The sequence below is a fragment of the Portunus trituberculatus genome, chromosome 5 (assembly GCF_017591435.1).
Source record: "Portunus trituberculatus isolate SZX2019 chromosome 5, ASM1759143v1, whole genome shotgun sequence".
NCBI lineage: Eukaryota > Metazoa > Arthropoda > Malacostraca > Decapoda > Portunidae > Portunus > Portunus trituberculatus.
Genome location: NC_059259.1, coordinates 5,118,646 through 5,145,145, shown reverse-complemented (window position 1 = coordinate 5,145,145; position 26,500 = coordinate 5,118,646). Strand labels below are relative to the sequence as shown.

The 26,500-nt window shown below is 37.7% G+C and overlaps 1 protein-coding gene and 1 long non-coding RNA gene across 2 annotated transcripts in view; one reads left to right on the top strand and one right to left on the bottom strand.

Annotated features, from left to right (window-relative positions):
• Nucleotides 1-26,500, bottom strand: part of LOC123514345 — a 229,874-nt gene that overhangs the window by 39,893 nt on the left and 163,481 nt on the right. The window contains exon 3 of the long non-coding RNA XR_006677577.1: nt 24,965-25,009. This is a non-coding gene — a long non-coding RNA (uncharacterized LOC123514345). The remainder of the gene's footprint in view (nt 1-24,964; nt 25,010-26,500) is intronic.
• Nucleotides 1-26,500, top strand: part of LOC123514329 (R-spondin-1-like) — a 191,660-nt gene that overhangs the window by 5,364 nt on the left and 159,796 nt on the right. The gene's annotated exons all lie outside the window — the stretch shown is intronic.

Genomic DNA, 26,500 nt, shown 5'->3' with positions numbered 1-26,500 from the left:
AAGTAACACACCATCACACAATACGTAAGATGATAAATTAGTCACCGCACAACACACCACACACTATCACATCAATGCATCACAATTCACTACACCATTCACCACACACCACTACGATACATTTGACTGTACTTCACCACACTCATCACTTCACCACTATCACCACCACCACCATAACAATTCAACACAAACACAAAAACACAAATTCTCATCTACTTTAAAGAATTCTACTGTTTATCATTCTCTCTCTCTCTCTCTCTCTCTCTCTCTCTCTCTCTCTCACACATTATGAAATCTCAATTATAAGCCAAAATAATGTAAAGCAACCCACACACTTGATTTCAGCCCCGTTAACGCAATTTGATGTACCTAAATTGATAATAATGAGAAGGATACAAAATTCAGACAGAAGGCAAGACCTGTGAGGGTTCTATATCTCATTCATTTCTTCTTCCTTTTTTGACTGCGGTAATTTCTGTGTTGGGTGAAGCAAGAGGAGGAAAATAATTAGTCGTGGGAAAATAGTTTAAATCCACTTTTTTTTTTTGGTTTTGGAAGGATTAAAAAAGTAAACATGTAATAAATAAAGTTAGTAAATAGCAAAGGTAATTTTTTTTTCTCTGTCTCTGTCTCTGTCTCTCTCTCTCTCTCTCTCCTCTCGCTCTAACAATTATTCTCCCTTCTTTCATCACTTCTCTCTGTCATTTAACCCTTTAATCTAATTTTCTATCTCTCTCTCTCTCTCTCTCTCTCTCTCTCTCTCTCTCTCTCTCTCTCTCTCTCTCTCAATGACGAATGGCTGTCAATTTCTCCCATGAATTAAAGTTCCCCACAACAAGATAACAAGAGGAAGACAGACAGACAGGTGGACCTTGAAAGACTCCTCGCTGTGTTCATCTTAAGAAACATTAATATTGATAACTGTAATAATATGCTCTCTCTCTCTCTCTCTCTCTCTCTCTCTCTCTCTCTCTCTCTCTCTCTCTCTCTCTCTCTCTCTCTCTAATGGTTTCTTGTTTTAATGATTTGTTAATGACTTCTGTTGTTTCATATCAAGTGTAATGGTGGTGAGAGTAGTTGTAGTAGTAGTAGTAGTAGTAGTAGTAGTAGTAGTAGTAGTAGTAGTAGTAGTAGTAGTAGTAGTAGTAGTAGTAGTAGTAGTAGTAGTAGTAGTAGTAGTAGTAGCAGTAGTAGTAGTAGTAGTAGTAGTAGTAGTAGCAGTTAGTAGTAGTTTTGTTGTTGTTAGCAGCAGCAGTAGCAGTAGTAGTAGTAGTAGTAGTAGTAGTAGTAGTTTTTGTTGTTATTAAAGTAGTCTGTAGTAGTAGTAGTGGTAGTAGTAACAGTAGTAGTAGTAGTAGTAGTAGTAGTAGTAGTAGTAGTAGTAGTAGTAGTAGTAGTAGTATCAGTAGTATCATAAATTTTACGTTTCACTATCTTCGTATTGTACTCAGAAACGCAACATTACTCATCACACGGTCAAACTATAGAAGGAGAGTAAGAGGCGATACGAGGACTGAAGATGACGAGCACTGTGACGCTAAGAACCACAGCAGTGACACAGGAAAGGTATCTCTTATGAAAGGAGGGAAAAACAAAATAAAAGAAGTATATAGGTGGAAAAACAGCTTCAACTATCACATGAATCAAAGAAAAAATACATCCTTGAGTTTCCATTTTTGTTTTATTTCTCGTTTTTTTTTCTGTTTTAATTTTTAGCTTCTTTTTTTTACATTTTTAGGGAAGACAGTAACATAATTATTTTGTGAAGATTTCCATTAATGGTGTTAGAAAATGGGAATAAATGTTCACTAAATTGCCGAAATGAAATAGAAAAATAACTAGAAAAAATACAGGAAAGTGAACATGAATTATCTTTTTATTCTCATTATATAAATTAAACTGTCTTCTTTTACATGATTATTTTTACATGGGAGAAACAATCAACGTACATTTTCTCTTTCATGAACACATTAATACAATTGAATCTTTAATCCGATCTGACTTCAAAACATCGTCCAACATTTGACAGCTGTATCAGATTCTGCTCGGCGACTGTCATGGACCTTCATTTCTCGTCTAATTTTGCCCTTGGCCGGTTCTCCTACATAAAAAGAAAAAAAGAGACGAAAAACATCACTACAACCACCACCACCACCACCACCACCACCACAGGCAGCCTCCTCAGCATCGCACTTTGTCAAATTCACAACGAGGAGACGACGACCTTTGCCCAAAATCACACGTTTCTCTCCCTCCCACGAGTTTCACATTGGCTGGCTCGCTGGGAGAGAGACTGAAGGAGAGGCTGAGAGTGAAAGAAAGGTTATAGAGACGCTGAAGAGAGTTAGAGACCAGAGGATGGGAGGAAAGGGTTAGTGTAGCGTGGGAGGGATTTAAATGAGGTGGGATATGTGAAGTCTCTCTCTCTCTCTCTCTCTGGCCGAGTTAATTTCAAACAGGCCTGGGATTGCTGTTTACTTACATTTATTACTTTAAATTTTGGCTGACGTTTTTCTACTTTTGAGGGAGCCATCACTCAATTGGGCCTTTTTGTTTTTAATATTTTCTTTTCTTTTGCCCTTGGCCGGTCCTCTTCCCTACTTAAAAAGAATAAATAAATGGATAGATAAATAAAAAAAAAACAGCTTTCTGTCATCTACAAAAAAAAAAAAAATTACAACATGATGTAAAGGAATAAAAATCTAATGAAAAAGTTTTATTTACTCAAGAATCCGCATTTTTATTTTTATTTCAGTGTCATCAGAAATAGCATAACTCTCTCTCTCTCTCTCTCTCTCTCTCTCTCTCTCTCTCTCTCTCTCTCTCTGTCATCCTAGATAATACCACCTTACTCTTTTGACGCGATGACAGTCTGGCCGAAAATTGATGGGGCGAGAGAGAGAGAGAGAGAGAGAGAGAGAGAGAGAGAGAGAGAGAGAGAGAGAGAGAGAGAGAGAGGGAAGGAGGGTGAAGAGAAGGGGAGAAGATGGAGAGAAGAGCGTTCTATTCTCCATTACGTTGTGGGGGAGGGAAGGAGGGAAGGAGGGAAGGAAGGAAGTGGGGTTGGAGGGGGTGTTCCTGCCTTAAGACCACGAGGCAAAGTATAGTGACAGACGGCGTTTTAAGCGTGTAAGTATGAGCCGTTGTATGATTTACGATGTGGGTTGCGCCGTGTCACCCTCCGCCAAACTGCTCCTTTACCCTGGCGAACCACACACACACACACACACGCACACACACACGCACACACACGCACACGGCGAATATCAACCCTCTATTCTTAATCTTTTTTTTTTCTCTGTCTCTCTGTCTCTCTCTTTAAGTTCTGGCGTCAAATTTTACCTGCATCGTTTTTCTTTCCCTCCCGAAGCGGTGTGTGGTCTAGTTTCCGAATTGTTAGGTGTGGTATGCATGGTGGTGGTTTGCGGTGAGTTGCAGCGCGCCAGGGAGGCAGAGAAGGCCGTGGCGGGATGGTAAGTTGTTTGTCTTGTCTGATCTACTGGCTCGTCCCCTTGTCGTGTGATTTATCGATGCGAGGCGAGGATATATGGGTGCAGAGACTGGGATGTGCTCTGATACTGTTGTGTGAAGGAGTGTGGGTGGGTGAGAGAGAAGGGGAGTGGGAGAGAGGGGGAGAAAGAGAGCATGGTGTAGATAAACGCATATTATGGAAATACAAAACGGATCCAAATAATGATGATGATAAAGGTGGAATATCAATAACATTCTAAAATCCAGATACATAAAGAAAAAGTCTTAAACAATGTACTGGATTACCTAACCTAACCTAACCTAACCTAACTTAATCTAAACTTAATCTAACGTTACCTAGCTTCAACTGATCTAATGGAGAGAGAGAGAGAGAGAGAGAGAGAGAGAGAGAGAGAGAGAGAGAGAGAGAGAGAGAGAGAGAGAGAGAGAGAGAGAGAGAGAGAGAGAGAGAGAGAGAGAGAGAGAGGCTGGAAGAGACAATCAGAAAATAATGAAAAAAACAAAAGAAAAAAAAACAAAACCAATGAATAAAAAGAAGGAAAAAAAACGCAGAAAGAAAGAAAACAAGGAAGAAGAAACGGAGGGAAAGATGATAAAAGCGTTAAAGAAAGGAGAGGGAGTGGCTGGGGGAACTAGAAGAAGACAGAGAAAGAAGAGAGGAAGGTAAAGTAGAGAGAGAGAGAGAGTGTCTGGAGGCAGTCTTCGCGTCGCCACACTCACAATACAGAAATATTTGAAGAGCGACTATGAAAGAGAGACAGCGAGCGAGAGGGAGAAAAAGAGAGACGGAGAGGAAGAGAGTAAAGGTAAACAACACAGCGGATAATCTCAAAGCAAGATAAACTGTTGGCTGGCACGATCGATTTAAAATTTGCAGCATTAGGGAGAAGAAGAAGGAGATGAGACGTGGTATTACTGCAATATATGGGCCGGGGAATTAATGTGAAAAGATGTATATTCTAGACGGTAAGCGCTGCACGGGGGAAAGATCTTCGGGGAAAACTGAATACTCCAACTTTTTGCTTGCACATTCATTGTACTATAAACTTTCCTGCTTTCGTGTTTGTGTAAAGGAGGATGGGAGGGGAAGGGATGGATGGAGGGAGGAGTCGGCGGAAGACGAGAATAAAGAAAGAGGAGAATGAAGAAAAAAATATGGAATTCTAAGGAACACAGAGAACGAGGGAGAGGAAGAAGACAATGATGACGACTAGAAGTAGAAAGAAAAGAAAGGATGGAGGGACGACTCGGAGGAAGATGAGAATAGAGAAAGAGGAGAAAGAAGAAAAAAATATGGAATTCTAAGGAACACAGAGAACGAGAGAGAGGAAAGAAGACAATGATGACGACGAGAAGTAGAAAGAAGAAAAAGAATAAAATTGAATGAAATATTAGAACGAAGAGAATGACTTAGAGAGAAAGAGAATAAAAAAGGAGAAATAAATCATGCACGGAAAGTATATAAAAAAATAGTAAGAAGAAAAGAGGAGAAGGACTGAAGAGAGATAAAAGATTTGAAGAGGAGAGAGAGAAGAGGAAGAGAAAAAAAAAACTACATGCATCATACATAAGAAGAAAGAATGAACGACGAAGCGAAGGAGGAGAAGAAAAGGATGAAGAAAGAAGAAAAGAAAGAAAAAAGAAAAGGAGAAAAATGACAAGGAAGGGAAGGAATGAAAATGTACAAAACACCCATTTCTTTCTTCTTCCCCACTCACTTCTCTTTCTCTTCCCCTCTCTCTTCCCTTCTTTCCTTCCCTTACCCTTTCCCATCTCTCCTCCCCTTTCTATCTCTCCTTAACTCCTCCCTCCCCCTCCACCCCACCCGACACACACAAGAAATAAGGCAGTGCTTACCCACATACAAGTAAAAAGGTCAGAAAAATAAGATGCGATTTCTCATCTCTATCTCTCCATCGATAATAAATGAACGAAGGATTTACATGTTTGGGAGAGAGAGAGAGAGAGAGAGAGAGAGAGAGAGAGAGAGAGAGAGAGAGAGAGAGAGAGAGAGAGAGAGAGGAGAGAGAGAGAGAGAGAGGGGGGGAGAGAGAGAAAAATTCCGTTCTTGCTCGTGAACTCTTTCAGGTAAAAAAAAAAAAAAAAAAAAAAAAGGTAAATAAAAGGTTTTTGCTCTTCAGGTATTTTTGGTAAGGGAAAAACAAATATGTGTACTAGAGATAGGAGATGAGAGAGAGAGAGAGAGAGAGAGAGAGAGAGAGAGAGAGAGAGAGAGAGAGAGAGAGAGAGAGAGAGAGAGAGAGAGAGAGAGAGAGACCAGGAAAGACATAAAAATGATGACAATATTTATTACTATTATTATTATTATTATTATTATTATTATTATTATTATTACTTTTGATATTATTATTATTACTTTTATTATCATTGTTATAACATTAATGAAAAAATAATAATCATAATAATAATAAGAGGAGGAGGAGGAGAAGAAGGAGGAGGAGGAGGAAGAAGAGGAAAAGGAAGAGGAAGAGATGGAGGAGGAAGAGGAGGAGGAGGAGGACGACGACGACTAAGAAGAAGAAGAGAAGTAAAAACAGTAATGAGAAGGAGAAAGAAGATAAAGATAATCACAAACAAGAAAAAAAAAAATCACTAAGAAAAAGAAAAATTGACAAAAAAAAATATCAAACCTAAAAAAAAGACAAACACAGAAAAACGAATAAAAACCAAACAAAAACAAAATGAATAAAAACACCAATTAACAGACAGACAGACAGACGGAAGGGGCAGGACAGACTACCTTCCCTCCACGCCCCGTCACCTTAGCGGGGTCTTGGTGATAAATTAGACAGAGGTCACGCCCCCGCACCTCCTGTTCGGACCCCGTGCGCCCCTTTGTTGACTCCAGACGCCCCCTCAGCACCCTTCCACTGACCCCCCCCCCTTCGCCCTTTGTCCCTCTATTTCTTTTCCTTACTATTCCCTTTTTCACTTCTTTTTTTATCCTTTTTTTCGTTTTTTCTTATCCCATTTTCTTAATTTTCTTTCACGTCTATCTTTTCATGTTTTTTTTTCCTTCCTCATCTTTATTCCTTTTCCTTACTATTCCTCTTTTAATTCTTTTTTATCCTTTCTTTCGTTTTTCTTATCCCATTTTTTTCATTTCCTTCCGGTCTATTTTCTTTTTCTTTCCCTTATCTTTATTTCTTTTCCTTACTATTCCCTTTTCACTTCTTTTTTTATCCTTTTTTTCGTTTTTCTATCCCAATTTTTCATTTCCTACCCGTCTATCTTTTTTTCTAATTTTCTTTTCTTATCATCCTCCTTTTATTTCCCTTTCCTATCTATCCAATGAATCTTCTCTTCCTGTCCTCCTCTTCTCTCCCTCTCTACACCTCCATTCTCTACCTGTCCTCTTCCTTCCCCTTCTCTTGACCTTTCTACACCTTTGGCCTTAGATTCATTCATTGAAGGACGACAGGTGAAGAGAGAGAGAGAGAGAGAGAGAGAGGAGGGTGAAGAGAAGGAAAGGAAGGAGAGGGGAAGATAACGTGCTTATTTTTTTTCTTTCTTTTTTTTCTGTGTGTTTGGTTAGTATTTGATTTTTTTTCCTTTTTTTCTCTTTTTTTTTCGTCTTTGTGTCTTATTTCCCTTGTTTTCTATTTTCTTGTGTTTTATTATTGTCATTCTCTAATTGTGTTCTCTATTTTTTTCTTCTCTATTTATTGTGAAGGTCTAATTGTTATATTTTTCCTATTTATTTTTTTGTATGAGTTTCTATTTTTTTTCAATCTTTCATCGCCTTTTTTCTTATTTTCTTTCCAATTTTCGTGAACCTACACCAGATATTTTTTTTTTTATTTACCTTCAAGATTTCATATTTATTACCTCTTCCTTCATTTCTCACTCATTACCTTATCTTTTCATTCCTTCAGTCATCATTTAAAATTCCATGCACTTTTAACTAATTACCAAAATATGACTCTTAAATCTAACACTTTATCTATAGGGCAATACATTTAACGCTTTATCTGTACAACATTTTACTTAATTTTCACCACAACTTTCATTAAATATTCCAAAGTATCCTACGCATCCCCTTTTTATGACTACCTTACATTTTTTTTTTCAAATTTTCCTGCATTGCTACTTAGAAAAAAAAAAAAAACACGAATATAAAAGAAGCGGAAATAAAACATCAACTCAACACTTTGCAGGATTTCCACCTATCGTTTCCATTTATAAATTCAATCTTCTTTCAAAACTACTTAATGACAGCGCTAGTTTTTCTTCCTTCCTTCCTTCCTTCTTTCCTCCCTCCTCCTTCCTTCCTTCCTTCTTTTCTTCCTTCCTTTCTTTCTTTCTCCCTTCCTTCCTCCCTCTCTCCCTCCCTCCTTTCCATCCTTCCTTCCTTCCTCCCTCATTCCCTCACTCCCTTCTGCTACAACTTCTCTTTCAATTGATTAAAATGAAGTTCAGTACATATAAGTGATTGAGTGGTTAAGAATATACACCGGAAAGAAAGTCTAGGATGCTGCAACAAACCATCTCGCTTATACGTGGTTGTTCCTTCATAAGATGCGAACTAATGCATCCACATGTTCTCCCTATACATTACTTAATCTAATCTTCTTTTAAAAGCTTCCTGTTGCCTTGGCACTTACATCCCATTACTGAGTCTATTTCAGTCACCCACGAATATATATGCGTGAAATATTTTTTGTCCTATGCTAACCTTATATATATTTTTTTGTGTGTAGTTATATTTTTACCGCCAAAGTTGTTTAGTTACTCAAAATCTTAAAGTCGTAACAACTCTCGTGATTATTCTTTTATTACGACTCTTTACTACATCATCTCTTTCTTTTTATTTCGTCAGCTTCATCAAAATATTACACTGGATAGACAACGATATATCTGTTGTTTTAATCTCTTTTCTTCCTTTTGGTGCTTCAAGAGATTCCATGCACTGAAATAGTACACATCGCGGTGAATACATACACCTATTTTGATATGTACTGTCGCCTTACGCTATAACTTCAAATCTTACTTCGCTATTCCAGACTCAATTGCCAGATAAAGGGGCCAGTTTCACAGTCTCCTATTTGTTCGAAAACTTACCAACAAAGGAAGCGTTTTGCCTGAATACCTTACAAATGACACTGTGGAATGGACCCTGTTGTCCTGCCGATTTCTCCTTGGTACGCTGCCACTCGATAAGCAGCGACCAAAGTTAGTTTTTAAATAGTGAAGACTGTGGCCATTAATCTTCTGACCTCCATAGACCCTTCCTAATGTCGATAAAATGGTCTAATCGTACACAAATCTCAAGGTAAAAATGTGTCTCAGTACTGAATGGATTTAAATAGTGAAGACTGTGGCCATTAACCTTCTGACTTCCATAGACCCTTCCTAATGTTAATAAAATGGTCTAATCGTACAGAAATCTCAAGGTAAAAATGTGTCCCTGTATTGAAGTGGTTAAGGAACACAATCAGTGCCGAGTTACATTTGTTAGTTAGCTACCAAACGAAACAAACTGACGAAGGCACTGGTCCCTCCGTTGCCTTGCGTTGCCTTGCGCTGCGTTGAGTTCCACATTCCCAGACAAATGAATGAAGGAAAGAAAATCAGAAACTGGAATAAGAGAAGCAATTTGATTAGTAACAGACAATTAGAGAACCATCAATTTATTATCTTCTTCATGGTTTCGTTTCTTTTGTCTTTCATTCTTATCTCTCTCTCTCTCTCTCTCTCTCTCTCTCTCTCTCTCTCTCTCTCTCTCTCTCTCTCCGATATTTGCACGTTTTGTGAACATTTTAAAAACTATTAAAGATATTAATCAGTCAGTCAGTCAGTCAGTTAGTCAGTCAGTCAGCCAGTTAGTCAGTCAGTCAGCCAGTTAGTCGGTCAGTCAGCCAGTTAGTCAGTCAGTAAGCCAGTCAGTTGGCTAGTTTACAAGTTTGATTCTCATTCAGTTAGCTAATTTGTTAGTGAGTAAATAAGTAAGTAGGTCAGTCAGTCAGACAGTCAGTTGGTCAGTCAGTCAGTCAGTCAATTGAAAAAAAATCAATTAATCAAATAATCAATCAATACTATACATTTTAAGATCTTCAAACCTTTACCCGTGCACTCTCTCTCTCTCTCTCTCTCTCTCTCTCTCTCTCTCTCTCTCTCTCTCTCTCTCTCTCTCTCTCTCTCTCTCTCACCACCGGCCATTAACATTTCCTCGCTAATATCACTTACGAGATAATTGCAAGTGTGTGGTAATGAACGAGGGACGGAGCGAGGCATACCTGCACCAATCACATTTACCGGGACTTGAAAGACAGGTAAAGGTGCGGGCGTTGGTGAGGGTGTGTCAGGGGGGTGAGGGTGAAGGTTGTGAGGGCTGAGGTGGGTGGAGTTGAGGACTGGAATTACCTTGGGGTAGTGATGGAAGGTTTGGAAGAGAGTGAGGAGAAAGGGAGGGTGGGAGGGAGGGAAGGAGGGAGAGAAGGAGAGAAGGAAGGGAAGGATAGTGGATGTTTGAGGTGAGTAAGAGTGTATTTAGTGTGTGTGTGTGTGTGTGTGTGTGTGTGTGTGTGGTACATATTCAAGCAGATGGGAGGATGATAAGAGGAAGAAGGTGAAAGGTAAAAATGACATGGATAAAGTAGCGATATTTAGCAATTTCATATAAAAAGAGGAAAAAAATAATAAGTTGGATAGTGTTCTTATTACCATTACTGTCACCATTATCACTGCTGCCCAGGTGTTATGAAGCAAAAGTCACGAGGCAATGAGAGTTTCCATCTTCTATACAACTCCAGGACGAAATCAAAGCGTGATGTGCCTTGCTTTGTCTGCGCGAGGCTGGAAATCTCATAGCAAGCAGCGGCTGGCAACACTAACCTTCCCGCCAGTAGTCAATCTTCTCCGTAATCTACAATTTTAGTAACACAGTTTTTCGTTTCTAACACTAAGACTTCCATGTCTGTAACTTAAACAAAGACGAAATTCGAATCTATACATGTAATAAGATATAATTCTCAACACCTTATAATGTTTTCTATCCATGTCGTTAACATACAAAACTGGACATCTGAAAATAGGATCAAATTTAGAGTTAAGCTTTCATTAAGTTTCTTGTTTTGTATGATATTTTTGAGTTCGACTTTATAGATACAAATATTAACTCTTATAAAAAAAAACAGCGGTGTATGATATTTTATTTCATTACGTGGAGTTAATTTTTGATTCCTTTAATTCTTATCATCAATATCTCCACCTCGATTTCACATTTACAAAGGAGGAGTCTGGTCACTAGTGCAGGTGTAAAGTACCACCAGATCAAGTCTTTTAGCATATTTCACCTTCCCAGATAACGTCAAATCCTTTCAGCCAGCGAGTATCCCGGATGTGACCTGAGAAACTCCGAGATTAAGAAAAAGAAGAAAAAGAAGAAAAAATCTAACAAGAGGAAAAATATTCAGCGTTTATAACAGAATCGAAGCAAAATTTTTCCTTCATCTTATATTTCGAGATACCAAAGCGTTAAATTCTTTTCTTAATTCTATTCCCAACCTGAAATATAAGAAAAAAAAGGGAAAAAAAGATAGGAGGAACATATTGCACGTTTATAATTGTATCACATCAAACCTTCCCCACATTTGCGGTGCGTGTGTGCGTGTGTGCGTGTGTCGGCGCTTTGGCGTGCACGCGAACGATTGCTAATTGCAGCCTTTTCAGAATTCTCCCGTTGCGTAGTGCGTTGTGAATTGAAACATGGAAAAAAAGGAGAAAAAAAAAAACTCCATCCGCCATTTTTCCATTTGTCACTCATCTGAATCATCACAAACATCTGATTCCTTTGTTTCTCTCTTATTATCTCTTCTCCTTTTATCGTTTCTTCCTTATCCGCCTCGTTATCGGCACTTGCCACGCACTCTTTCTTCCTATCTTGACCTGCATCCTGTTCTCTCTCTTCTCTATTCCTGACTTTTATTCGTAGTTTTCATTCGTATTTCATTTCCCGGTGTTATTTTCAATGGCACTTATTGCTGCTTTGTTTTGTTCCTAATTATCAAGCTTTGTTTTGTATCTTATTTCCACTTTTATTTCTTGTCTTTATTGCACATCTATACGCGCTTGTAAATGTTCGTTTTTTTTTTTCTATTTATATCAATCTACTCCTCTTTCTTCAATTATTTTCTTATCAATTAATACTTTTTTCATTATCCTTCTTACGCTTATTATCTATTCAAATGACTTTTAATCCATTTCTCTCTTATACCTTCTCTTCCTTCAATTATCATTCGTATTTCATTTCCTGGTGTTATTCTAAATGGCACTTATTGTTGCTTTGTTTTGCTCCATTATCAAGTTTTCTTTTGTATCTTATTTCCACTTCAATTTCTTGTCTTTATTGCACATCTTCTATACGCATTATATCTTGTAAATGTTTGTTTTCTTATCTATATCTATCTACTTCTCTTTGTTCAGTGTTTTTCTTATCAATTAATACTTTTTTTTCCATTTTTTTTTCTTACGCTCGTTATCTATTCAAATTACTCTTAATCCCTTTCTCTGTCATACCTTATCTTCCTTCAATCCATTTATCAATCTCTTTCTTTTCTTCCTATGTTTTATATTCACTTTTTCTTTACTTATCTTCCAGTCTGATCTGATTTCAATAATTCAGATTCCTCCCAATTCCTCTTTTTTCTTTTTTTTTCTTCTTGTACATATTTATCGTCGATTCTTTTTATCATTATTTCATTTTTCATTTTGTCCTTCCTGATATCTTGGTTCCTTCATTCTTACAGCTCGTTATTTTGAATTTTCTCTTTCTTTATGTCTTACTTTCTTTTCGGCTGTTCATTACTCTTTCCTTTAGTTTCCTTCTTTCATTTCTTATTTACCTGTATTTCCTTCCGTTTCTTCTTCGTCATTTTTTTTTTACTTGATTTAATTTAATGTTGAAAATCCTAGTTAATTTATCGTTTTCTTTCAGGTTTCATTTCTTTTCCTTTCAACTTCTTTCATTATTCAATATTTTCCTTCATTTATTCTTTTTGGTTTAACTTTTTTTCGTCCTTTCCTTTCCTTTCCTCCTCTCTCTCTCTCTCTCTCTCTCTCTCTCTCTCTCTCTCTCTCTTTTACACTTCACATCATCCACCATGACGGGAAAAAAAAAAGAAAAAACTCGACCTCTATTTCTCATTTCGCCATTCTACAGCTTTATCATTTCCTTCACCTCCTCCTTCGCTCTCTTCCTTCACTCTGTTCCACGCGTCAAAATCATCATACTTTTCCTTCATCATTTCCTCCCCAAACGTTTTATTTTCCATGCAAATTGCTATCTTTTCCTATCTCTTTTTTTTTTTCCCACTTCTCTTTCTTAAACGTCGAGGGAGAGCAAAAAGAGACACTTACAGGCAAGAGAGAGAGAGAGAGAGAGAGAGAGAGAGAGAGAGAGAGAGAGAGAGAGAGAGAGTCAGAAAATCAATTCACCACATTCTCGATGCATAGTGATTCGAAAGAAAGAGAGAGAGAGAGAGAGAGAGAGAGAGAGAGAGAGAGAGAGAGAGAGAGAATAACAATCGGATATGATAAAAAACAAACAAAAAAACAAAAAAACGGGTAACAACACACCAAAAACAATAAGACAAATAATAATTAGAAAAATAAGAACAATAGTAGTAGTAGTAGTAGTAGTAGTAGTAGTAGTAGTAGTAGTAATGATAATAATAGTAATAATAATAATAATAATATTAATAATAATAATAAACCCTTAAAAACACACGTAATTCAAAACGAACTAAAAAAAAAAAAAATGAAATCAAACACAATACAAATGAAAACTAAGAAAGAAACAACAACAACAACAACAACACAAGACCAGGCCAGGTATACCACCACCACCACAAACCCACCACCACCACCACCACCGCGCCTTTAATTCTACCTGTGCGCAGCGTCCACGTATAATTAGCAGTCTCAGGTGTGCCTCGGGAGACGGACCAACGCGCCCAGCTTCTCAACCCCGTTTTCTGTCTCTCTCAGATTAATTAAGTGCCCCTTACTGGTCCTTGAGGGGAGGAGGCTGGCTCTTCCCCGGCGCCTCTTGCACTCTTCAGGTAGACTTTAAATACCACGTCACGATGAGGCGGAGGAGGAGGAGGTGGAGGAGGGTTAAAGGAAATTCAAGAAGTCGAAAGTGTTAGAACAGATGGAAGACGAGGAATGAGAAGGAGAAAAGGAGGAGGAGGAGGAAGAGGAGGCGATAAACGAGGAGAAAATTGATGAGAAGGAATAAAGGAAATCGAAGAGTATGAAAGAACAAAAGCAAGATAAAGTGAAATAAAAACAATAAAAGAAAGAAAAATGAACGGTAATGGAAGAAAATAAAAGATTAGCGAATTGAATACAAGAATTAGTAGAAAGGTGAAGAAAAATGGTGGCTGTATTCAGAAGAGACGGAGATGAATGGTAGTAATAAAAGTAACAAAAGATGAAAGTGAAGATGCAAGAAGGGAAGAAGAAAAGAAAGGAAACGTAAAAGAAAAAAGAAAATGAATAGAAAATAGAAAATCCTACATGAAAATACACACACATACACACACACACACACACACACACATTACAGCCATCAACACAATCGCATCTTCAAATGACTGACTGCCACGCATCATCATCAACCTCCCGCCATCTTTTAATCATCCTTTTAACCATTGACTCTCCTAATCACCACAAATTTCAGGTGACCTCCCCCTTCCCCTTCCTCCTCCCCTCCCCCTCTCCTTCCCCCTCACCTTTGCAGACCTCACCTTAATGGGGCGGGATCTTGTTAATGGAATGTAATGAGAGACTGTTAAGAGAAGGTAGATGGTGTGTTTAGAGAGAGAGAGAGAGAGAGAGAGAGAGAGAGAGAGAGAGAGAGAGAGAGAGAGAGAGAGAGAGAGAGAGAGAGAGAGAGAGAGAGAGTTTTGTATCTACAATTGATTTTTTCTATACTTCTTTTCTTGTTCTCTCTCTCTCTCTCTCTCTCTCTCTCTCTCTCTCTCTCTCTCTCTCTCTCTCTCCCTATCCTCTCTCCCATTTTCAATAAACAACCTTTTCTTTTATAATGATCTAACTTATTTCATCATTAATCCTCTCTTTCTCTCTCTCTCTCTCTCTCTCTCTCTCTCTCTCTCTCTCTCTCTCTCTCTCTCTCTCTCTCTCCACCCATTGTACCCCCTCTCCTCCTCCACCTGTCCATTCCCCACCTCTCTCTCTACCCTCTCATTTGCATACCCCTCAACTCAACAATTCAAGCATAACCTTCATTGCCACATCAGCTAAACGCCTCACGCTGTCTAATTACTTACCTGCAGCTGCCCGGCATTACCTGAAGAGGGAGCCCAGGTGATCACTTCTACCTGGGCACGGCTGGGAGGGTCAGGAAGGCGAGAGATCTTGTAACACACAGACCCTTTACTGAAATGCCTTGCTCCTTCATTACGACTATTTTGAAAGACCACAGAGATGATTAGCCGTGTTCTCTCCAGTGTTTTTTAGTGTACAGCGTGTAGATGTGTTGTTTTCAGTCACTAGATTCGTTAAAATGGACTTAAAAACGAGTGTATTTTTAACTAGAGCTTTCTGAGTGAAGGGGTGTGTGGTGTGGAAGTGTTTGAGAGTATGTGTGTATATTGATGCTTGCAGTGTTTTTTTAGTGTACAGCGTGTAGATGTGTTGTTTTCAGGCACTAGATTCGTTAAAATGGACTTAAAAACGAGTGTATTTTTAACTAGAGCTTTCTGAGTGAAGGGGTGTGTGGTGTGGAAGTGTTTGAGAGTATGTAAGTTGATGCTAGCACGCGGTAAGGAGACATTGGTGCTGGGTTTGTTAAGAGAGAGAGAGAGGTGTTGTAAGGGAATAAAGGTGTTTTGTTTGCTGTGATTTGATGCTGTTAGTTTTTCTTGGCTTGGATTCTTGTGTTTATGTTGTTTATGTTATTCACTTTTACTTTTTTTTTCTTTAACTGGAACATAAGTATTTCTTCGTACTTTTCTGTCGCTTGGAAAGTTTAATGATTTTTTTTCTTTATACTTTTCTTTTTATTTCCTTTCAGTGTGTGTTCTTTTTAGCGGCTCATGGGTTGATTTTCTTCCTTCTTTTCCTTTGTACATAGTTTTCTTAATTTCTTTATAGTGTAGGTTTTAATTCTCCAAATGAATTTATATAAACCTACACCATAACGAGAGAGAGAGAGAGAGAGAGAGAGAGAGAGAGAGAGAGAGAGAGAGAGAGAGAGAGAGAGAGAGAGAGAGAGAGAGAGAGAGAGAGAGAGAGAGAGAGAACAATGTTTTTTTTGTATTCTTTTTTCCCTTCAGAATGAGGAATTTATCTGTACTTTTTTCCTCACATCCATTGTCGTAACTTAAGTGCTTTATTTTCTCTAACCTTTTTTTCTTTTCTTATCTTTCTTCTTTTAATTTCCTCCTTGTTTTCCTTATCAATGTGACATTTAACTATCTCCTACAGTTTTTACTTCTGTTTTCTTAACTTTTCTCTTTTTTTTTTTAGTCTCTCACCCTTATTTATTCTTTTTAGGTATTTTTTCCCCTTATTTCCATTCTCCTACAGTTTTTTTTTTCTTAACTTTTCTCTTTTTTTTAATCCCTTACATTTATTCATTCATTTTAGATATTTTTTACCTTATTTCCATTCTCGGCTCACCACTTTAACCATATCCCACTCAACCACAACTCTCGAGCACTACACATAATGAGGAAGTGCCAACAATTAATTTCTCGTTACTTTACAACTTACATTCTACTGTGTATTATTTTTCCCCAGCGCCTTAATAATGTGACAAGCCAAAGCGCTTTTTCCTCCATCGCTATCTGAAATTACTTTGTTGAAAATTTGCTTCCAAGTCGCTTCAATCTTCGTGGTGAAGCGGCTGAAGGAGTTACAGCGGTGTGGGTGACGAGCGGCGCTGACAGGGTGGCGGGGACGTGCGCGGGGAGAAAATGATTGTGACCGCTTGTGTGTTCTGAAGAGGGTTTTGCTAGGTTGACTGGGTTTTTGTGAGTTTTGCTGGGTTTGTCTTGGTTCTGCGATGTCTGCTTGGTTTCACTTGGTTTAGAGAGGCTTTGTTGGGCTTGATTTGGTTCTGTGAAGGCTTGTCGGGTTTAGCTTGTTTCCATGAAGTTTTGCTTTTTTTTTTTTTCGAGGGGCGGATCTGGGAAAGGTTTTCTTCAATTTGATTAGTTGACTTTAGTGAAGTTATTTAAAGGCCAGTCTTTGCCACTTTCTTCACTATAAAAACAGTAAATACGTAAATAGATGAAATTTCAAAACGAAAAGAAACACAAGAATTTCATCAGTTACTAGTGTCACTTCTTGTATTAAGATAAATGAATGAATGAATGAATTTATAATAAGTACAAATATAAATGAACAAGGAAGTAAATATCTAAGTGGATGAATAAATAATAGTAATAATAAAAATAAACTCTACTTTTATGTACACTTGTGATAAGAATTTCAGATTACAGAATTTATTTAAACTTTGCATTTTTAGTAAGCGAAAAAATGACGAAAATATGACCGACACTGAAACGACAAATTAAAAAAAAAAAAAAAAATTGCAATGCTAACCTGGCTGAGAGAAAAAAACAAAACAAAACATGCAGGAAGAAACAACAGATCAACACTTATTATTGTACAACTCCATCCATCTCACACACTGACTTCATTTGCATTGTTCTTCGTTCTCTTTGGCAAAAAAAAAAAAAAAAACCTGGAATTTCATTACAAAAAACACTGGATAAAAAAAAAAAAAAAATGGCTTGTTTATATTTTCTTCATCTGCCATATTGTATTTGCACGTAACTAATGGTGCTTTTATTTCTCTCTCTCTCTCTCTCTCTCTCTCTCTCTCTTACATCACCTTGAAAATTTACAATGCCTGGTATCTCGTTTTTATCAGCTGTATTTCCACTGATCATCAATTAACAAACATTCTCTCCTTTCGTTGTATTTAACTTCTTAATATATCTGTGTTGAAATTGATGTCGCTATATTTACAAACCATCAGGATTTTTTTATATCCTTTATAATTTTCTTCATATTCAAAGCGCGTAAATTAGGAGACATTCTTGCCTCTCTTATTTATTACTACCGGAAAGTAATCCAAAAGTGTTAAAAAAGCGATGAATCTTCCCATTTTCTTCTCATTTTTATTTATAGACGAGTAACGAACCCACAGTCCTCTCTACTTTACATTACGTGGTATCTCAAGTCACCCACACAGATAATAAATGGAAGCAATGAGTAACAGCCACCACAATACATGCCTTTTTTTTTAATATCCAGTCTGATTAATAGGTAAGTAATTAACACACATTCTCACCTGTGCTTTATGCAAAATTAGCCTCATTCGTCCGTATTGAAAGTGGAGTTATTTACTAAAACCGCATTTTCGCCAGGGACTTTATGGACACGAGGATCTGACAACAAAAGGCGCGATGAAGATGTTTCAGTCTCAACAATAGAGATAAAAAATATACCAGAGGAGCATTCTGAACCTGTATTGTAAGTGAGGAGAGCTACAAAATCACCTAATTTCAGGGATTTAGAGAGAGAGAGAGAGAGAGAGAGAGAGAGAGAGAGAGAGAGAGAGAGAGAGAGAGAGAGAGAGAGAGAGAGAGAGAGAGAGAGAGAGAGAGAGAGTGCTTAAAAAAAAAGGAATCTTACCGAAACCAAAATTTTCTTGAGATTTAAAGAGATGGAAAGAGACACACGCAAACACACCCTGGCATAAAAAAAAGTAACAAACTAACAAAACAAAAGCAAACAAAGATCAAGACGCTTCAATCTTGACAAAACCAAAATCCGGGATGCCGCTGACGAAAGAAAAACACCAGAGTAACTTTACAACCTCCATTGTTTGGCTGCAAGAGACGAGACGGACAGAAGAAGAGGAGACAGCGGTGGGCAAGAAAGAAAGAGACGGAGATGGAGAGACGGAGCGATGCGGGAGTTGAATGCATCCACTAAACGCCGCGCATTAAAAAGAAGCTCAATTTCGACAAGAGACTTACGAGAGAAGCTTAAATCGGACACAAGGCTTGGATTAAACGCATTTATCGGACGTAACGCAAGGAATAAAACGTTGACTTAACGATTTAAGCGAGCGAACGACCGATACACACACTCCACTCTTGTATCGGACACGCGGCGCTCGTCTTGAGGCTTTAAGTTTTACGTGGGGCTGAAAATGAACGCTTAAGTCAGACATGAAGTTGAGATTAGCCGGGTGCGTGATAAACAGCAAGAGCGATGGAGACTTGGAAGGGAGTTGAGTCTTACAGCATCTCTTCTCATGTCTTGCTGCCCAGAAGGAGGAGGAGGAGGAGGAGGAGAAAGAGGAGGAGGAGGAGGCGAGAGAAGGAAAACCAGGCATGTTAAGTTGCTGCCTCCGAACGATAAGAAACTAAGAAAAGAAACGGCGAGGAAAGAAAATGATGACGCGATGCAAAGTGAAACAAAATGAAGATGCGAAGTATAAAAAACAACAACAACAACTGGGGAATCAAGGAAGATAGAGAGATGGAAATAAACATAGAGATAAGAGAGAAGGCGATAAAAACATGATTACACCACATAAAAATGAGACTAAAAAGATGATGAAGATGAAGAGCAGTGAAAATGAAGGAGGAAAATGGACAGACATGAAGAAATATGGACAAGAAGAGACGGACATGACAGATACACACATAGATCGCTGTTGGTTTATACATACAGACACACACGCACAACACACCAACGCTAACGAAGGTGTACGTACGACAATATACTCGCGGGAGGTACGATATTGCCTGGAGAGAAAAAAAACACAGACACGCACTCACACTTCCATGGTAAACGAAAAGTGGGAAAAGAAAGGAAAAGTGATTGAAATGAAGTGGAAAAACGAAAAGTAATGTACGGCACAACACACTGAAGGTAAAAGGATTAAGAGAAAGTGAAAATCTGAACCAAAACACGAAAGAAAACGAAACGATGACGGGAAAAACTGGATAATTGAACGAAATGGAGTGAAAACTGAGGATGTACGTACAACAACTTTTACGTGGGAGGTACAAAAGCATCGAAGAAAAAAGGAAAGACGCAACCAAAAGGAAAACGAAAGAAAAATAGGAAAAAAAATGGATCGATACGGAAAACACTAAGAAATTCAGGTAAACAACACACAAAAATACAAAAAAAAAATCCCCATTAATTAACAAAAAGAACTTGAAAAACGAAAAAAAGGAAAAGAAGAAAAAAAACTGGAGAAAAGAGCTGAACGAAATAGAACGAAGACAAGACAACGACTCCAGCCAATTTCAGCTATTACGAAGAGTGAAGAGCAATATTCCTGAGAGGGCGCCATGAATACTGAGCGGCAGGGAGGGGCGTCCTGGAGTCCTCAAGAGGGAGAAGTAAATATCACACACGTTATTCGGCGCGTCCATCACTGTTCCACTTACTTATGCAATGGACGGCTGGAGAAATGAGTGTCTGGTGTAAACAAGGATATGAGGCAACGTTTTCATTATTTCTTACACTGGATACGAGTTTTTTTCTTTCTTGTGTTGTAACCTTCCTCTTCTTTCCGTCTTATCTTGCAAGCATCCGTGACCTTGTTCTTTTTTTTTACATTATTCTTTTTTCCTGGCGTCTCTTGTTCTTCGGTTTCAATGTAAACAAGGAAATGAAAATGTAGTACCTTTTTTTATACTTTTCTTTTCTACGCATCTTTTGTTGTTTTCCTCCAAATAAGATATATTTTTTCTTCGTCTTTTTCTTATTTTTCCCATCTTTTCCTATATACATGTAAACAAGAATTTTTTTCCCTTTCTCTTTTCATAATTGTTTCCTTTTTTTTTTTTTTTATGTAGACAGGGTTATGGACTCTAATATTTTTGCCTTCGTCTTTTTTTCCCATATTCTCTTTTCTTCTCTTTTGATGTAAACAAGCACTGAGGGAACATATTTTTCAGCATTTCTTTCACTAAATACGTGATTTTTTTTTAAGGTATTCTTCCAATCTTTCATCAATCTTACTTTTTTCTATTTTATGAGATATCTTGCGTCTTTTTAAGCTCCTCTTCCTACTTATTCTATTTTTCATTTTCTTTTCTCTCGATGCAAACAAGATTCACCAACCTTTTATTCTCTTATTGATTCTTGTTCACTTTCTTTTCCCTTTTCTCTCCTCTCCTCCACTTCCGTGCCTCTGCTATTGGCAAGGTCAGGGCGGGGCTGTGAGGTCACCAGGGGTCACTGAGGGTTATTCTTATGGTTGTATACAGCTGATGAGAGCGATATTTTAGATGTTATGGATTTCATGTCTAGTATTTTGCGTCTGGTGGTAGTGGTAGTGGTGGTGGTAGTGGTGGTGGTGGGTGAAGGATGCCATAATAAAAGTAAGAACTGGGACAGGAATAAAGAGGTGATAACGATGAAATGAGAATAAAAAAAAAGAGAATAGATGGAGAAGAAATGTATGAAAGCAGTTATGATAGAATGAAAGAAATGAGAATAGGTAAAATAAATGGAAATGAAGACAGACTGCAGAATAGAAATGATATTGTTAAAAAGTCGTAGATATAAATGGGAATTCAAACAAAGAAAAGAGAGAATGAGAAGAGACACGAGAAAGGTAGCAAATATTAGAACAAAAATTTTGATATTGAAATATAAACACGCGAAACTGAAAAAAAAAAAAAAATTAGACATGTATCCGTTTACCTAATCTTATGAATAACTTGATGAAATTCCAATACGATACACTGAAATTAAACAATAAGAAAAAATAAAGTGAAAACGTAAAACAAGAAATCACTACTTTTCATTACTACTACTACTACTACTACTACTACTAGTGGAGCTACTACTACTACTACTACTACTACTACTACTGGTGCAGAATCATTATTACAGTTACTAAAGGCAAAATTCGTTCTGGTACTAGTGAAAGTGTTATTTTTATTAATGCTGTTGTCGTTTTTGTTACTATTTTTTTTTCTCATTGTTACTATCATTACCACGTATCGCCACCACCATTATCACAACCACACCACCACACCACCACCTCACCACTACCACCATTATCACCACCACCATCACCTAACCTAACCTAACCTAACCACCTGACCACCACCACCACCACCATTATCACAACCACACCACCACACCACTTCCACAACACCACCATTATCACAACCACCACCACCACCATTATCACCACCACCATCATCACCATCACCACCACCACCTAACCTAACCTAACCACCTTATCACCACCACCATTATCACAACCACACCACAACACCATCACCTCACCACCATTACCACAATCACCACCACCACACCATTATCATCACCATCACCACCACCACCGCCACTGCCACCAGCCTCACCAATCACGTGGCAGGTTTTCCTGGTGCCATCACTCTGAGGCGCGGTGCCCTTGACGCGCCCCTTCAGGAAACTTTGTGTTGACACGGCTGAAATATTGACAGCCACAGTATGACGTCACCGCCGCCACGCGCACACCCGCACGCACGCTAGCCAATCACAGCCACTCCTCAGTGTACAGATGATCACTGGATGCGTCTGATTGGTGCAGCGATAAGAAGGAACGTGCTCTTTTTTATTCTTTTATTTTCTTTTTCTTTTAAAATTCGGTATGTAAGTTCGAAATTAATATCATTTCTTGTTCTTTTTTCTCATTCTATTTGTTTTTGTTCTTGCTCTTGTTTTTTTCTTGTTTTTTTCTCTACCTACTTCACTTATTTTGATGTTACCAAGAAAATTTCATTAATTTCGATGTTTTAAAGCATACCATAGAACGGACAGGATAAATATATTTTTTTCTTACAATTACATATTTCTTGCTTAGTTTGAAACTCAAGGAAAATAACTTCCTAAATTTCACTCCTACAAAGCATCAAATATACTTGTATTAGAGGATTTTTTTTTTTACTTTCTTAACACGTTCAAAATTGATTAACGATATAAAAAAAAGATCAATGTTTTTTCCCTGCATTATTGAGAGTGTATACACTGGTTTAGAAATCTTAAGTGTAGTTTGGTAAAAGAGCAGTTTGGTTTACTTATTTTCCGCAATAACACAATATGACGTTTCGCTTTCCATTACCAAACACACAAATTTTTAATATGAAATAAGAACAAAGATCCTTTGAACTGTACATAAAACAACAGTAGTATACAAACTAATCTAAAAAAGAAGTAAATAAATGAACACGTACGATTGTATGATATGAAAGGATTGGTATTGTGATATTTAAATTAGTTTTCCTGTTTTTCCTGTTGTGCTGCAGGATGGAAAGGCGAGGGAAAAAATGACTGTGCTTGCAGATAGACAGGCGGAATTGTGAATGGTGTTTTGTATTCAGCTGGTGCTACTGTGCGCGTTAAGACTTAATGGCCTGAACACCCGAGTTTATTTATGCATAGCACTCCTACCAGCAGCAGCAGCAGCAGCAGCGCCACCACCACCACCACCACCACCACCACCACAACAACAACAACAACAACAACAACACAATAATACAACAATTACCACTAACAACATCACTGCTTCTAACAAGATCACCACCACCACCACCAACAACAACAACAATAATAACAACACCAACATCAATAACAACACCAACAACAATAACAACAACACCCACCACTAGCAACAAGCGGGAACATCCTTTGCTAAATGGAAATAGTTTAATCTCAATATTTCAATCATTAAGGCAAGGAAGCAACGCCCCTCTCGTCCAGGGCAGCCAATCACCGCGGCTTTTCCACGCTGTCATCACCCAAGGGAATCAGTGTTATTCAGAGTCAGAGAGGGATCGGACGTGCGTTATTTCTCACTCGGACTCTCAAAATAGCAATACCAGCAATTAAAACAAGCGTAATGAGTTATTTGAAAGAGGAAAGAGAATTAAATCGATTAAGAATGAAAGTTTAGGAATAGAAAAAGAACAATCGTGAATTAATTGACCAAATAGAGAAAAGAAAGATGTGGTTTCTAGACACAACTTTAGGTACAAGTATAGGAAAAGAATGATGGTCAGTTTTTTTTTTTTTTTTTTTTTAAGAGAAAGGTAGATAGAAATTTGTTGATATATTTTCTTTCGCCACAATGAAACATGATGTAATTAATTAAAACCAGGATGAAAAAGCATGAAAACACCAAGCAAGATTATCTGGAGTTAACACGTAATAATAAAAATATACTTTAAAGAAATGAAAAAAAAAAAAAATGAAATGAGACAATGGAAATAAACTAATAAATAAATAAATAAAATGCTTTAAATATAGTTTTATAATGACTCTAACTGCATTAAGTCTGAAATGGACGATATTAAGAACATGGAAGCAACAACAGGATGAACGAGTGGAACAAAATAATGAAATAAATTACCAAACTAAAAATAAAAGAAAAAAAAAGAAAGAAAACATGAGAAAGAATTGTAAGAAAAATAAATTCCACAGAAACAAAAGCAAAAAGATGAAGAAATAATAAAAAGTAGATAGAAGAATTTGTTATATGGTGATAAACTTCAAACATATCACAAAAATTACTAAGATAACAAAGCAGAGGAACGAAATACAACAAAAGATAAACAAATGCAAAGAAAATAAAAAAAAAAAAAAGGAAATCATGATATGTTGCCATTTTGAAACACACCAGGAGGATATGGAAGGTAACAAGACAGGGAGACGAAATAAAACAAGAAGGAGGAATAAATGATGAAATGGAGGAATAAATAAGCCGCGTAGTAACTCATGGTAGCCACTTTTTAATTCGCTTGGCATCAGATAACATCGCTGCGTCTCCCATCACTTGTTGCAACAATTTAATCTTTGACATTGTTCATTTGTTCAAGCAAAGCGACTGAAGGCACGCCTCTCTTCTTCTTTTTCTTGTTCTTCCTCCTCCTCCTCCTCCTCCTCCACCTCCTTGTCCGCCTACTCCACCCTCTCGTTCTCGTCTTTCTCCTACTCCTCCTCCACATCCGTCTCCTCCTCCTTCTCCTCCTCCTTCTCCTTCTCCTTTCTTTTGTATCCTACTGTATATTTTCTTCCTCTTCTCTCATTCTCGTTCTTTCATTTAGTGCTTTCATCTCTTTCTTCTCTCTCCTCCTCTCTCTACTTGTCATTCTTTTCTTCCTCCAGTACATCCTATATCTTCTCGCTTTCCTACTTTTCCTCCTTCGTCTCCTCCTCCTCCTCCTCGTCCTCCTCCTCTTCGTCCTCCTCCTCCTCCTCCTCCTGTTCCTCCTTATCGTCTTATCTTGTTTCTCCTCCACAGCACAGCAAAAAGAGAGAAAAAAAAAGACTTATCAGCTCGCGGTAAATTCCTTGTGGCACATTAATAATTCATAGGTAATGCCTGGTATTACTACTACTACTACTACTACTACTACAACTACTACTACTACTGCTACTACTACTATACCTGGAGTGTAGAGCGGATTTCTCACGTTCATCTGGCGTTTCTCACCTGTGAAAAATTAATAATGTTAATGAATAGTAATTTAATTATACAGCAGTACAATATGTGAAGTTGTGGCATACAGAGTGAAATTTGTTGAATAAAGCAAGTGAAAATGATCCTTAAGTGTCTATTTCTGTTATAAAAAAGAAGAAACCAGGCAGAAGAACGTTTATTATTATTTATATTGGTTAAACTGACTCACATTAACTTTCGTATTAATAATCTTTACAAGACAAGAGTTCCCTTATGTTTTATGACCAACTCCCACATTTCAAGACTAGACAGAAAAAAAAAAACGTCCATTAATCCTCATAATAACTTTGCAGGATATTAATTACTAACGTTTATAAACTTTAGGGGAAAATACTAACCTTTATAAACTTAAGAGAAAAAAAAAACTAACTTCACATTTGCAAGCAAGACAAAAGACGTATTCTCACATTGATTAAAAACAGACAAAACTCGGAAATTTTGCAGTAAAACAACACAGAAAAATACACACAAACCTTCAGAATGATAAGACAAAGACATCACCACATCAACAGACAAGAGAGAGAACATCACCACATCAACACACAAGACAGGGAACATCACCACATCAATAGACAAGACAGAGGATGTGCATTTAATTTCATACAGGTAAAACAGCGAGACCTATACATGTTAACTCATACAACAGTGGCAGGGACGGAAGGGTGACACAGGACAAGCGGACAGGAGTGAAATCAAGCTTAAAAACAAGACAAGACGTGTAGTTCTTTAAATCCACAATACTAAAAGGCGTACAAGTGTCTGGTTACATTCCCGTCAAGGTCACCGAGGCAGTTTTGATAGGAAGTGACACGTCCCTTTAATCACACTCTTGTTTAAAGGTCCCTCTATTTACGTCTTCAAATCCACTCCTCCCTCTACCTCTCTCTCTCTCTGTCTATTCTGTCTCCCAATTTCTGTAGTAATTATTTTTTTTCATCCCTCCTCTCATTCTTCTCTATATCATTCACTTTTCTCCTTCCTCATCTATATATGACCTTTAAGACACTCCATACGCATCCCATCCCTCCTTTTCCCTACTCCTTTCTTCCTTTCTCTCTTTCTTCACTATCCTTTCTCCTCTCACAAGAAGCTCGCCATTTTAAAAGCTGTCGATATCACTTAATTCATATCTGTGTTACTCCTTAACTGTCTGCCCTAAAAGAGTGTAGGAGAGAGGGAACGCTGGAAAAAAAGGGTGAATAAAAAGAAATGAAAGACTAGGATTGTAAACTGAGTCCTAATTGGTGAAGCAATTAAAAGATGGCACGTGATTGGTGGAGAGATTGAAGCTCCGCCCATTCGTCCTTAATTAGCCAATGGGATTAAAGGACAGCCCTGAGTGACTGTGTGTGTGTGTGTGTGTGTGTGTGTGTGTGTGTGTGTGTGTGTGTGTGTGTGTGTGTGTGTGTGTGTGTATACTGAGACATAGATTTTTTATGTACGTTTGTGTACGTCTCCTGGTCT